The sequence below is a fragment of the Chrysemys picta genome, chromosome 8 (assembly GCF_011386835.1).
Source record: "Chrysemys picta bellii isolate R12L10 chromosome 8, ASM1138683v2, whole genome shotgun sequence".
Lineage (NCBI taxonomy): Eukaryota > Metazoa > Chordata > Testudines > Emydidae > Chrysemys > Chrysemys picta.
The window spans coordinates 15,847,327-15,862,059 of NC_088798.1; the positions used below are offsets into that span (position 1 = coordinate 15,847,327).

General features: G+C 46.2%; 1 protein-coding gene across 3 annotated transcripts in view; it reads right to left on the bottom strand.

Moving 5' to 3' along the window:
- C8H1orf87 (chromosome 8 C1orf87 homolog) overlaps positions 1-1,358 on the bottom strand; it is a 30,474-nt gene extending 29,116 nt beyond the window's left edge. Inside the window, exon 1 of one of the 3 annotated variants that reach the window (XM_008167862.3) lies at positions 1,106-1,358. The gene's annotated coding sequence lies outside the window, so the exon portion shown is untranslated. The remainder of the gene's footprint in view (positions 1-1,105) is intronic. The other 2 variants (XM_005284923.4, XM_008167861.3) reach the window with 2 other exon arrangements.
- Positions 1,359-14,733: the final 13,375 nt, after the last annotated feature.

Consider the following 14,733-nt stretch of genomic DNA (forward strand, 5'->3'; position numbering starts at 1 on the left):
GGCCAGAGCGCTGGGAGCAGGGCGGCGAGCCCGGCCGGGGCTCTCCACTCTCCCTGGCGGCCAGAGCACCATGGGGAGGGCGGAGAGCCCTCGGCGGCCAGAGCGCCGGGAGCAGGGCGGAGAGCCCGGCTGGGGCTCTCCGCTCTCCCTGGCGGCCAGAGCACCAGGGGGAGGGCGGAGAGCCCCCGGCGGCCAGAGCACCAGGGAGAGGGTGGAGAGCCCCCGGCGGCCAGAGCGCCGGGAGCAGGGCGGAGAGCCCGGCCGGGGGTCTCCGCTCTCCCCGACCGGCCGGAGCGCCGGGGGGAGGGCGGCGAGCCCGGCTGAGGCCCCGCCGCACCGCCCCCCTCCAGGCGCCGCCTCAAGCACATGCTTGGTGGGCTGGTGCCTGGAGCCGGCCCTGGGGCATAAAGGCACCTGGTATACAGATAAGGCTCAGCTTCTCAGGAGCCACTGACATGGCCCTTCCTGATGCCCTCTCTCCCATAGGCGGTGAGTTATATGGGCCCGTGGTGCCCGTGCTCCACCAATATTTAGGAACTTGGGCCGGCTCCACCAATGTTTAGGCTTACCGTGCTTTGGGGGGCCCTGTGCTTCAGGGGGACTTGGGGTCCAGGGCAGCCTGGCGGGTTAGCAAGGGGCCTGATGCTGGCAGCAGCTAGCGACCAGGCCACAGCCCGCCCCGCTCCGCCGGCTCCCAGCATCGCTTGGGGGAGGGGGCGGACGGAAGCCAGAAAGAGGTGGGGCAGGGATTTGGGGGAAGGGGTGGAATAGGGAGCAGGGAGGGGTGGGCTGGGGTTGGGTCATTCGCTGCAGCTGGTGCCAGGCCCCCCAGGTTGCCCTGGTCCGCCCTATGGACGGGATGGCTCTGCTTGGACCTGTTCTGGACACCACCAAAAATGATACAAACCTGGGGCCCCTGCTGCTCCCTCCCTCCCACGCGCTGTTCATCTACCCAAACTAGAGAGGGAAGAGCAGTGGCCCCACTGCTGTCCGGCCCGTTTCCGTGTGACCCACCCCGGGCAGCGCACAGCCCGCACAGGGGCAGGGAGGATCCAAGCAGACACAGCTGCATCATCCCCAGGGAGACACCTCTGTCCCCGCTCACCTAGGAGGCTTCTTCTGCATCCCCACCAGGGCTTGCAGCCCCTGCCTGGCTGCGTCTGTCCGGAGGCTGCCGAGCGGGGGGAGAGCCCAGGGGAGCTGTCTGGCAGCAGGCGGCGGCTGTTGCTAGGGACGCGGAGCGCTGTTGCGGGGCCGGGCCGAGGCTGCGGCTCCGCCGGGAGGCAGTGGGAAGATGGGCTGAGGCGGTGCTCGCTCCATTGCAGGCACCCCGGGCCCGTGCAGGGCTCGCGCCGGCTGATCAGCTGAGTGGCGCAGCCCACCCGATGCACCAGCCACCCCCGGACAGGACTAGCCTGGTTGTGTGCATGTGCCCAGGTGGGATGTATACAGAACCGAACCAAAAACACACGCCTCCCCCCCAGGCACATACCTGTTAATATAGATCTGCTGTAGTGGCCTGACCCAAAGCCCAGTGAAATTAACGGGAGTCTTAACCTTGGCTGAATCGGGGCTTTAGGTCATTAGTGGCACTAAATTTAAATGGGAATTTGGGGGCACACAAGAATGCAGGATCGGGCCCAGGGATAGACCCTCATCCTTGTCACTGAATCCCTGACCTGGAGTAGCATCACTATAAGTCACCAGGATAAAGCGTTCACTAAGCACACTCAATTTACCATGTGTTGTGAAAAGGAAAGCCGTGAACAGCGGTAACAAGTGAATTAAAAATTAGCCCGTTTTAAACCTCCCCTTTCGTGTTGAAATGGACTCGGTATAAAAAGAAATCCAACTCCTATGGAGAGATAGAAAAGTCAAAATACAACACATTTCTTTACAGGCAGTTACTAAAACCGTTCTGCCAGAAAGTTTAATTACAGAACTATTTCAAAGGTTGGCTATTTTACATTGGGATGAAGTCTGCGCTGAGTGTGAACAAACACGGGTGTTAAAGCCACAGTGCAGAGATCACAGCACATTCCAGTTTTTGACAAGCATATACATGTAAAAAATCCCATCTCCTAGAACTGGAAGGGACCTTGAAAGGTCATCAAGTCCAGCCCCCTGCCTTCACTAGCAGGACCAAGTACTGATTTTGTCCCAGATCCCCAAGTGGCCCCCTCAAGGATTGAACTCACAACCCTGGGTTTAGCAGGCCAATGCTCAAACCACTGAGCTATCCCTCCCCCCCAGGACGGAATGCACAGAGAGAAAAAAGGTGTAAGGTATGTTTGCAATGGTTTCTTGACAAGCGCATTTCTTTTTTAAACAGAAACACTCACTAGAAGGCAAGTTGACATCCTCAAGATAAGCAGCTGATACCATTGCCATAATAATAGCCTACTAGACATAACAGATCCCTGGTGTTGGAACTAAGGGGCGTAGGGGTGCGGCAGCTGGCTTGAAGTAGTGATAACAATAATTAAATATGTGATTCCACAGTTTCCATCATCAGCACCCTCACTATAAAAAGTGTTCCAGCACCCCTGAACAGATCATTGTTAAAAGCCAGTTCTTTCTTTTACTACTAGAACGTTCAGTGCAGCCCAAAGTAGTAAAATAAAAATGTTGTGAACACTTACATTTACTATGTCAATAGGCCAGATTCCCTGTTGGTTTAAGTAGATTCATATGATTGATTTTTCACAATATATACAGCTGGAAATGGGTCACAACTTGAACCATTTATGCAATGCACCAACTTCCAGACTTGGTGGTTAGGATAAAACGGGATCAAGTTTTGATTTTGCAACATCAAACCATAACTGATGAAGTTTTTCAAAACTATATCCATTCCCAGTTTTGCACATTTCTAATGTAGTAGTTGATGACATGAGCAACCAAGCGTCTGAAGAAAGTTCATTAGCAATCACAGTTCAGTCCTTTTCCAGAGTGCTGGACAGCAAGTCCTGTTTTTTACAGAGAAGATAGATTCATGAGTGACTCTGACTCCCAGTCTCTGCCCTTCAGGGACTGATTCAGTGGTTCTCAACCTGCAGCCCTGAGCTGCGGCCCATGTGACATCCTCACAGCCATATAGGTAGTATTGGATGTGCCCCACATAACACTTTGTGGGCCGCATATGTGGACCACAATGGAAAATAGGTTGAGAACCACCGATGATTGAATCAGGAAAATGTTACTCTTATTACACTTCCTTGTCTGCTAATCCATAGAAAAGCTATGATAACACTATAGAAAAGACATCGGGGGGAAGAGGGGGAATCACATAGGCTGCTTCTGCTATAAAAATGAGGCAACATCCCCTCCCCAGAAAAAAAAATAGGTCATATCCCTAGATGAGCTGAGACAGACCTGCCAGAAAAAAATCCAGATCAATTTTAGGTTGCAAATATCATAGCATATATTAAGATTTTCCCAGAACACTTACAAAACAGCGTGGTAACTTGCTTTTCCTTTTCCACAAATGCAGCCATTTTTACAGTCAAGGTCCAATCCATGCAATATTAATTGAAAATGCCTTTGCATTTCATGTCTAGTACGCATTACATTTGAATGAGTGGCAAGTGTTGTAACTATGAAACTGGAAACTGCAATTCTAGTTCTGATCACTAGATGGCACTACAATAGAAATTTCGACCAAAAAAGAAAATCAGATTAGAATTTAATGAAGGCACATGCAATGTGAAATATTGTAATGTAGCATTTGATACATTCGCAGAGCTAAACTTGATAAACATAATGGTTACATGAATAATGGACAATTTAAATAATTTTCTTTTCTGGATTCTTTGTGCATGTATGTTACTACTGCATAGAAAATACCTTGTAATAAAATAATTGGTCCAAAACATGCTTTTTCATTATTTTTCTATGATCATCAGCACATAAATCTTTCTTAATTGAAAGCACTATATATAAACAATACAGTCTACTGTTAGCTCATTAATCCCATTTCAAAAGAATACATCTATAAGGAGCTAATGTACACTCCACTTGTGCAGCCTTTTAGCTTTTTCTATACAAAGCTCATTTTAAATGTAGATTTTCTTTCCCTACAAAAGCACAGCAGTTACTCAAAAGGGTTGCCAAGCATTTATATTCCTGGAAAATTAAAATAATGTCTATAACAAAAGGATAGTTGAATTCAGACAATATTTTAAATACATAAAATCTGGAAATTCTGAGGTTGCTGAAACAGTGTATTCAGTTATAACCTTTTATAAACCATGAAATCACAGCCTTTTCAGCTTTGCCTTGGCACATGTACCGGAGTGTAAAGTCGAATGGCAGTATTGATCTGCATATCATTGCTTTTGAAAGCTCAGTTTACCGTGCTGTTCATGATAATTTTCTATGTATATATTTGCTAGAATATTTGGTGGGAATGTTTTGAAAATAAGTATTGAATTTTCAGTTGACAAAATAAAACAATCTTACATTTTACATAATACTTTTCACCCCCAAAGGATTTTAAATTGCTTTACTCTGTGTGTGTGTGTGTTATATATATCATAGGTGGGATTGGACGCATGGCCCATTATTAAGGCTGTGAGTGCATCACGGAGGTCATGGAAGTCATGAATTCCGTGACTTTCCGGAACCTCCATGACTTCTGCAGCGGCCAGTGAGGCTGCCCGAGCTGCTTGGGCAGCCCTGGAGCCAGCTGCACTGGCTGCTGCTGGGGCAGTCTCGGGCCACTGCAGGCCCCCCCCAGTAGCAGCAGGACTTGGGCCACTGCGCCCCCCCCCCCATCCCTCAGCAGCAGCAGCTGGGCCACAGGCCGCTGCCCGCCCTCTCCCCCTGCCCCCTGAACACCCAAAATTTAGTCAGGGGTATATAGTACAAGTCATGGACAGGTCACAGGCCGTGAATTTTTGTTTACTGCCCGTGACCTGTCCATGACTTTTACTAAAAATACCCATGACTTAAACCTAGCCTTACCCATTATTAAGGTTGCCTGGTACTTGCCATCATAAGACCCCATTTTCAGTTGCTTATAACTTTGCCAAACTTTAACCATTTGGCTGAAGTTTTCCATGCCATGTATCTCCCTCAGATTGATTTAAAAAAATATATTATTATTTTGGAAAATTTCATCCAAAACAGTCCCACCATTTCCAAGAATGAGGCTAGGGAAAAATATGTTGCTTTGACCATGTTAAAAAATTATTGAGACCTATATTTTGAACTGCTATAGCAACCCCATGCTTTGAAATTTGGTGGTGGGGGGGGAGTATTATGCCTTTTGCCATCGATGAAAATCTGCCCAGATTTGTCCGAGTTAGAAAGATCACACTTCACACATGCTCAGGAGAAACTTTTTATGTTAGTAGCTAAAATCTCTGAAGATTCCTTCCTTACTGAGCATGTGCCAGCCATTTACAGCGCCTAATGCGCCATCCGACTGAGCATGGTCTAGCCCAGGGCTAAGTCAGACTTTCCCGGTTTGCTTCTCCCAGCTGGCGCTGGACTGGATCAGGGCCGCCCAGAGGTGGGGGCAAGTGGGGCAACTTGCCCCAGGCCCCGGGCCCCCACGAATCCTGGCCTGGCGGCGGTCTGGGTCTTTGGCGGCGGCGGGTCCTTCAGTGCTGCCGAAGACGCGGAGCGACTGAAGGGCCCCCCGCCGCCGAAATGCCGCCAAACACCCGGACCGCCGCCGGGTGAGTTATAAGGGCCGCAGCTCCCCCACTTTGCCCCAGACCCTTGAATCCTCTGGGCGGCCCTGGATTGGACACTGGTACTGAAAGCAGGGATCCTGTTTCCTCTGTACTTTCAGTGACCTCTCTGCTGGTGCTCAGGCAACATGGAGAAGGAAGCCTTTTGATTCCAATGAAGAGGGGAAAACAGCAGAACTGGGAAGAGGAAAAGGAATGGATTGGGCCAAGGAATCTGGTGACACTGGAACTAGAGGGGGAGGAGAGCAACCGTGATTGGGAATTGGGTGGAGAGACATGGACTGATTAGGCAAGGAGACTGGAAATAGGAATTGTGGAGATGGAGTCTGGGACTGGCTGGGCAAGGAGACTGGTACTGGGAGCTTTGGGGGAGAAGAGACTGGGACTGGCTGGGCAAGGAGACTGGGAGCTTTGGGGGAGGGGAGACTGGGACTGGCTGGGCCAGGAGACTGGGACTGGAAGCTCTGCGGGAGTGGAGACTGGGACTGGCTGGGCAAGGAGACTGGGAGCTGGATGTGGGGAGAGACTGGGACTTGGAGTTGGTGCGGGAAATGGGGAGGGGATTGGAAGCCAGTTGGCTGGGAACAGGAAGGAACAATGAGACTGACAGAGGAGCTGGGAGAGGAGGGAGACTGGGAGTAGGAACCAATGCAGGTAATGGGGATAGATCTGACAAAGTGTGTGTGGGAAAAACTGGGAATGGCTGGAAATTGAGAATGGGACAAAGAGCTAGGGATGGGGGGGACACTGAGCCAGGGAAGTGGTTGGGGGAAAGACGGAGATTGAATGAGAAGCCCAGGGAGGCAGATGGGAGAAACTGATCACAAGAGGAGTCGAGAAGGGAGAACTGGGATTGGCTGAGCCAGGAGACTGGACTAAGTATGGGGAGAAGGAGAGACTGGGAGTAATGAGGGAGACTGAGACGCTGACCACACCATCACCACAGGGCACGCTCCTCTCTACCTCCGCAGCTCCTGCCCATGACCAGACTGCACGTGTGTCCTGTTGAAAAATTATTATATAATGTAGCTAAAGACTAAATCATAATGTACATGCACAAAGGGACTGAAATAAGGTTTTGCAGCCCCAGTTTCACAAGCATAATTTTGAACTGCAGTTGTACACTCACAGTTGAATTTGGTATTTACAATCTGCCTGATTGTTGGTATAGAACAGGTAGAGGTGACTACAACGTTCAAATAACCAGCAAATAGCTTCAGACCTGGGTTGGTGTAAGTGTGAGATGCCACCAACAAATGGGCAAAGCAGGTGCTGATTGACAGTGCTTATGCCCACAATTCAGATGGTGAGTAGAAATGTACCCTGCAAAATGTGGAGAGCTGGCCTCAAGAATTTTGCCCAATGTACCCTTAAGTATTTTTCATAATGCAAATTTCCTGAAGACGCACAATGTGAGATGTGTTTTCTGCTTTGTTCATGAACCAGCTAACATCAGAAGTTAACAGCTGCTCAAATGATTTGCACACAGTTTTCTACATCTGCCAAATGAACTTGATTCTTAAGGCCTGACTCATTAAAACTGAAAGGCCTGACCCATTAAATTTTCATGTCTGTGTGAGCTGTGTCAGGAAGCACTTGCCACGAGCTATCACCTTTGTGGCATATCCTTACACCACTTACAATGAGTTCTCTTTCCAATGACATTGGAGCCAAACAAAAAAATACAGTGAAACATACAAGAGGGCAGGGCTGCCTAGCAGCATTGTGAAAAACCCCTTTCTCCCTACCCCCCCAAAAAGAAAATCAACCTGTGGGTTCCCCCCCCTTTTTTTTTTTAATTTTCATCACTTTGAACTGTTCACATGAACATAAACTGCATTTGAAAATGTTTTGATGCTATAAACTTTAGGCTCTAATTTCAAGTACATGAAAATGTTAACTCTTCTTGAAAGTTCTGAGGGCATCAAGGTTCTTGTTATGCATATGAAGAAACCATTTGAAAGTTATAGAACTATCCACAAAAGGAAGGAGAAGAAGAATGGGTGGAGTCATTGGTAATTGGATAGAAGGGTATAGCAAGTGAATGGTATTTTTATTCTCTTCCTGTCGTAGAACATACGTTTTTGTGTTGCGGTAAGCTGTTAAACAGCTGCCACATTTCACCCCAGAAAGGGTTGCACTTCAGCAGTGGGTAAACTGATTTGTGTAGGTGCATATTACACACATATACATAATATATTAGAACAACATTTTTAAGGTTACAAAGTCAAGCTTTCAAGGTAGGAAATGCTACAATGAAGCTTGCCTGTGCAAACTAAGCTCCCCTTTGAAAACCTGGCTTTTACAGTGCTGCTTATATAAAGAATGTGGACAATTTGTAGAAATCCATCTTTTCCTCCTCGAGCTTATTTATAACTTGCTAATAGTTTTTTATTTCTTTTAAAGAGAGTTCACCGTGTCCAATTTAAGTAAAAATTTAATTACCCATACAGTAATTCATTTAAGAATACAACTTCAAGAAACACTGTAGCATAAGCCCTTGTCCTTGGCTGTGGTACAATGATTGATCAACTTTATTGAAAAATAGGATTGGGTGAGTCGATTTGCATAAAATAAGAATAGACACAAACCTTTTCCTTAGATTAAAATGAATCTGAACTGATCATTTCAATAGAATTGGGGCTGAATGTTGTGGCTGTCCTTATTTCTTTACTGGGCTAAGTTAACCCCTAGATCCAAACACTATGGGAAATTTTGACTCCAGATCTTTATGTTGTAGGTTGGACTCGTGTAAATCTTAAAAGTTACTGCAGCTGTAACATCACCCTCAGCCACAAGAAGACTCTTGATAAAGGACAACATTCTTCTCAGTAGATACGCAGCTCCCAATGGCCCATAGCAGAGGCAGCAGTGGGTCAAGACTTTCAGCAGGGCACTATAATGTGTTATAGCTGTATGGGTGCTCATTAACAGGGCACTTTTCAAAGTGTCTCTCAGTGCAATGTAATAGCTCACAGGCTGTTCAATTAATTATTTGTTCTGAAGATACTTCCTGGATCATGCACTCTACAGAGTCGTTGTCCCTGTATGGATCCAAAGTCATTTGGCTGAGTCATTAACTGTGGATGACAAACAGAAGTGCAAGGATGGTAAATCTATTATTTTTGCACATACTTTTTCTGGGTTAGGCATTGCTCTAAGTGTCCCAATGGCAGACCCTCCCAGTGAACCCAAGGTGACTAAATAAACCCTCTGCAAAATGGCATGGCCTGCAAACGTCAGCCCAGTTTGCCAGAGAGTTAAAAACAAAGCAACCCAAGCTGTTCTGGGAAGCCCCAAACCCATGGATATGCAGAAAAGGAGCCCCTGGCAGCCAAAAGTCTATTGAACAGCGCACAAGTAGCTCCAACTGTATCTATCTGCACTTCTTTCACACACTCCTGCCAAGGATAGTAACTGCTATGAAAAACACCATGAACCTAGCATTACCAGCATATCGCCACTGGCCAATCACCAGGGACCAATTAGATTTGTGGACCCATTTAATAGCAGCTGTGATCTGTGTGCATACCTTCCCTGCATATGATTATGCCGAACTTTTACTCCACTTCATATGTCCTCATATAGTATAGGCAGAATGACCTGCACAAATGTTTGTTGCTTTTTGAAGGACTTTATAATGATGGATGATCAACCTTTTACATCACTCACTAACTTACCAACACATTAGCAATTTTCATTTTACTCCCTGTACAGTAGAAATGGCAAGAGATGAAAGAAACCCTGTGCTGTCACAGGAGGGTTAACTGGTGGGTTGGAGTGGGCCAGTAGAACAGGGCAGATGTGTTTGTTGGATACTCCTGCACAGTTTGTCTGAAAATAGAATATTGAATTGGAATTGCAGGCTGAAGTGTTCATGTGTTAACTAGTACAGACTTGCTATCACTTGCGCTGAAGCCACCGAGGGAGACAGCTGTCTAATATCCATGAATATTAATGGAAATTGTGTATCCAAATCCCTGAGACGGCTTTGAAAATCTCAGTCCTGATTTCTCTGTGCCTCAGTTTCTCTTTAAAAAGGGGCAATGGCACAAACCTGCTTTTGTAGAGTGTGTTGAGATCCTTGGATGAAAGGGGCACTTCAGGTGCCAAGTATTATCCATTGTTATCTCACAGTAAAAGGAGACTGAAGAGCAAAAATAAAACTAGAGGGCCAGACTTTGTTGGTGTAAATGGATGAAATGCCATGGAAGTCAATGGAGCTGTATCCATTTACTCCAGCAGGGAATTTGGCCCAGACATGGAAGATTTCTTAAGCTGCCACCTATGAGAAGTTATGCAATCCTGATGAAGCACACCAAGGCTTCTGCAGCACTGAAGGATACAGTAGATTAGGGCAGGATTTATTGGTATTGATCCTAGCAAGGACAGTAAAGCTGCAAGTATCAACTTTACTGGAGAACAGGTTTGTGGTAATGGATTAAAAGATAAACAGATTAGATGGCTGGGTTGATGGAGCAGCACACCAGATACAAAGCAGAAGTAGGAGGTACAGAAGTACTCTAAAAGGCATTTAAAAGTATGCACCTGGATATGTTCTGGTTAAAACTGGGGAGAAAGAACACTTAAAAACCATGCCTTTACCGTAGCTGTGCTGGGTATATGCACTAGAAATGAGGCCCTGTTCCTCTTCATTTCACAGAAAACATGTTGGCAGCCGCAGCTGGGTTGTCTGAGCCATTAAGGAATGTGCTCTTCAACTCAGTCCAGTGTTACTGCATTCCAGTGTGCATTCAGACCAGCAGGATAGGTATAGTGAAGTTCTCAGGCATCCAAGACAGCAGCCAGACAAGGCAATCTGCAGGGAATTAGAGTGAAAAGTTACCTTTCCCAGACTTGAGCCCTCTGATGCACAGAGCAAGAACATATGATAACAGTTTCTTCCCACACAAGAAAGGTGCAGAGAGGATGATGGGAAGAAGCCACGTCAGCCACATAGCGAGACTAGACAGCAAATGTGAAAAATCGGGACAGGGGGTGGCGGGTAATAGGAGCCATATAAGAAAAAGACCCAAAAATCAGGACTGTCCCTATAAAATCGGGACATCTGGTCACCCTACAGCTACAGTAACAAATTCTTTGTCTTACTGTGTGCTGAATCTGCAAATTCTTTCTGAAAGAACGGAGAGGGAGAATATAAATTCCGTTACTGGATCTTTAAGGAAGAGCTGGATGAGGACTAATGTGGAAGTTTCAAATTTTGTGCTATTAACTTGATTTTTGAAGGCAGATACATATTTCTGAAGATCCAGGTAAAATTTTGAAGCTACCATAACTGATCCATAGAGAGGAAGCATTAGCACTTTTGACTGAATTGGGAAATCCAGGTTTAATTCCCAGCCTACCTCAGACTCGCTGTGTGATCTTGTACTAATCCTTAATCTCGCTCTGCGTCAGCGCACCCATGTAAAACAGCATGAATAGTTTGTCCTTTTAAATAGATGCCCCTGCCCTGAAGAGTTTACAAACCAGGGTAAGCTTACAGCATCTTAAACTGTACCAACAAGTCTTATGAGCAATCCACCTTGATACTCATAGCAACATTTTATGTTCCTTTATGGAGAAAACCAAATTCTTTGCTTAAAAGAAACAAATATTGTATCTACTGTCTATTCTCCTTTGTGGGTCAAGACAAAACCAAATTTAAAACAAAACAGCATAGTACAGAAACGGTTTAATTAGGTTAGGAAACAGTCAGCATGAGTACAAAATACCCTTGTGCCAGACCCTCTATAACCAAACACGGTCCTTTAGGAAACTCGGCATTCCTTCCAGACTGTGTGTCAAGGAGATTCAGAAACTTTACATCAACACAACATGGATTTTCCTTCTTCCAAACTACTATGCAATCTGTAATTTTTAACCTCACAAGTTTGAGATTGTACCTTCACATTTGCAGGAAGCAGATGGCTTCGGCAAACTGCCAACCTGTTGTTACAAAAGCATCATCCAAGAATTGTTTTCTACCCACAGTCGCTAACCATAATTAACCTTTCATATGATTTAATAAACAGAAAAAACATTTGCCATATCATATTAATAAAGAGAGCTCTTTAGGACACAGGGTTTTTTTTTCTCCTCCAGAGCACAGAAGCTGTTGCTGTCATTCTTTTGTGCTTATTTTGATGGCTTTTAAACTATTTAAAGACATAGATTAGTTATAAGAATTAAAAATTGCACATAGGTGAAGTACTAATAGGCATGCATGGAGCACCCTCTAGAATGAAACAGAATGGCCCTCTACTAAGGCACAAGCATTTAACAGTGAGACTAATTATCCAGTGGAACAACTCACCAAAGATTGTGTTGGATTCTCCATCACTGGCAATTGTTAAATCAAGGTTGGATGTTTCTCTAAAAGACATGCTCTAGTTCCAACAGGCATTAAAGTGAGGAAAATCCTATGGCCTGTTTTATGCAGGAGGTCAGACTAGATGATCACAGTCGTCCCTTCTGGCCTTATAATCTATGAAAAAAATTAGAGCTTTAAGACCATGGTAGAGATTATAACTGCCAACCAAAAGGGAGTGCACAATGACACCCCTAAGACACTGCTTTCATTTTACACCTTTTCCACTATTACAATTTTTATGCCTTATATATATCTAAGTGATAGTCCTGTAGTGTTCTGACCTTTTCAATATTCTGAAAATTTACTGACTGGTCATTTTTGGATGGAAGGCACTATCTATACACACTGTGGTGATGGGCACCTAAGATAGAGATAAGTGCAAAGTATTTTTATTATTTTATTATTTTACTAATGAAGGAAAGAAAGGGGAGATATCAGATAAGACCTTAGCTCATATTGTGGTGGGAAATTAAATGACAGGAGCAAATAAAACACAGGCATTGGGGATTAAAGTACAACCACCAGATTTCTATGGGTAGATGTTTTGCTTTGGGTTGTGACAGCGAGGGCTTTCTGAGGAGCTGAACACAAAGGAAATGTTCACTTGCCTTAACCGATAGCCATATTGGGGATCAGGAAACACTCTTCCTCCTAAGATACATTGCCTAGGATTTCTTTTTTTAATTAAGGTTTCTTGTGAGCATTGAGTGGGCATCATCCATTAATATGATTATGCCTACTGAAAATTACCAATACAAATTCTCATGCTGACTGCTTGCCCTCCCTAAGATACACCAGTGACCTCTTTACCAGGTGTAAGGGGACTGTTGCCCCCTTACTAACATTCAGTGGGGGTGTTTTGGTTGGCTAGCTCCCAGCACTAAAAGGGGAAGGGTCAATGGCAAATCAGGAGCCTGAGACTGACAGTCCTGGGGAACAATGGGGAGAGGCCAATGCTCCAGATCAGCCTGATTGACAGGGCGGGCAGGCTAATCAGGGAGTCAGGAGGCCAGAGGGGTCCCGTCCTCTGTGTGAACTGGAATGGCCTGGGTCAGACAGAGTGGGGCAGACCTAAGGAGAGAGTAGGGGCCTGAGCTAAGCTGCTGGGCGCAGAGCTGCAGCCCCAAAGCCAGAGCACAGCCCAGAGAGAGCAGACCTGTCCTGGGGGCAGAGCTGTAGCAACCAGAGCCAGAGGGGCCAGACAAGCAGCCAGGAAGCAGGTCAGAGCCGTGCTGAGGCCGAGTGGAGCTGGAGCTGGAGCTGGGGCTGGAGCAGTCCGGAGCTGGGTGCGGTGAGCAGCTGGGGAGAGTGAGGGGGACCCAGGGCAGTGGGCCCAGCACAGGGAGACGTCTCAGCCAAAAGGCTCTGCAGGCCAGACTTGGGGGGGAATCATAACCCCGACCGGGCGGGGGCGACGCTGGGAAGAAGGGTCCTGCCACCTAGAGCCTGAGAGCGTGTGGCCACCGCCAGAGCAAGTGTCCAACCCACAGCGTCTCTGCAGCACAGCCAGGGCCTGAGAAGGAGCCTGGGACCTACAAGGAACAGACTGTGACCTGCCCTGACATCCCAGAGACACTGTTTGTGATGTTCCCGGCCACAGAGCAGGGTGATGTGTTTTTCTTTAACTTTTCCCATTTTTCCTTATTCTTTTTTTAAATTAATTGTTAATTAAACAACTTGTATTTGCATTAAATTGTATGAAATGATTAGTGGGTCAGGGAGGTGCCCAGTGCAAAGAGAGTACCCCGGAGTGGGGACACCCTAGCCCCTGTCCTGGGTGACCACAGCAGGGTTGGGGGTCGAGCCCCCCAGGAATCCTGGGCCCAGCCTTGTTGGGGGTTACAAGGACTCTGCCAGACAGGAGAGTGGAAGGGGAGTCCTCAAGGACAGGGAGACCTCTGGGTAAAGGGAGTGGGAGCGAGGACTCAGATCCTTTCGCTAGCCCACTTCACCGGGGTAGTGCAGAAGCCAGGAAAGTTCCCCACATTCCCCCGCTTACACAGGCCACAGAATCATAGAGGGTGACCAGATGTCCTGATTTTATAGGGACAGTCCCAATTTTGGTGTCTTTTTCTTATATAGGCTCCTATTCCTCCCCCCCACACCAAACCCTGTCCCGATTTTTCACACTTGCTGTCTGGTTACCCTACATATAGAGAGGGCGAAATTCGGTTCCATTGACTTCCAGATTTACACCATTGTAGCTGAGAGATGAATGCGGCAGGAAGTGTCTCTTTAAGCGTAGTAGGTGAACCACTGTTGACTAAATGTGGTTATTTTGTTCTCACTCACTGTCAGCGTGCTGCCAAAATTAACATGGAACAAATGGGATTGTAAACACTTGGATGGCAGGTTTACACTGTCTTTTGGTTCTGTGTTTGTACAAAGCCTAACACAATGCAGTCCTGATCCATCACTAGAGTTCCCAAGTGCAATGATACCACAAATAATAAATAATAGCATGAGTTAAAAATGGTTAGGCAGCGTTTTATGCAAACCCAGGGAGAGTCATGTAAATGGATTTTATTACTAAATGAAAAGCAAACAAAACTTCTAAACTGGGGACTCACTACAGATTTGCTTTTAGAATGTACCACAAATTAAACAAATACTTTACAGACTTTAGGACCCTGAGAAATCCTCTTATCTGTAGTCCTTTTT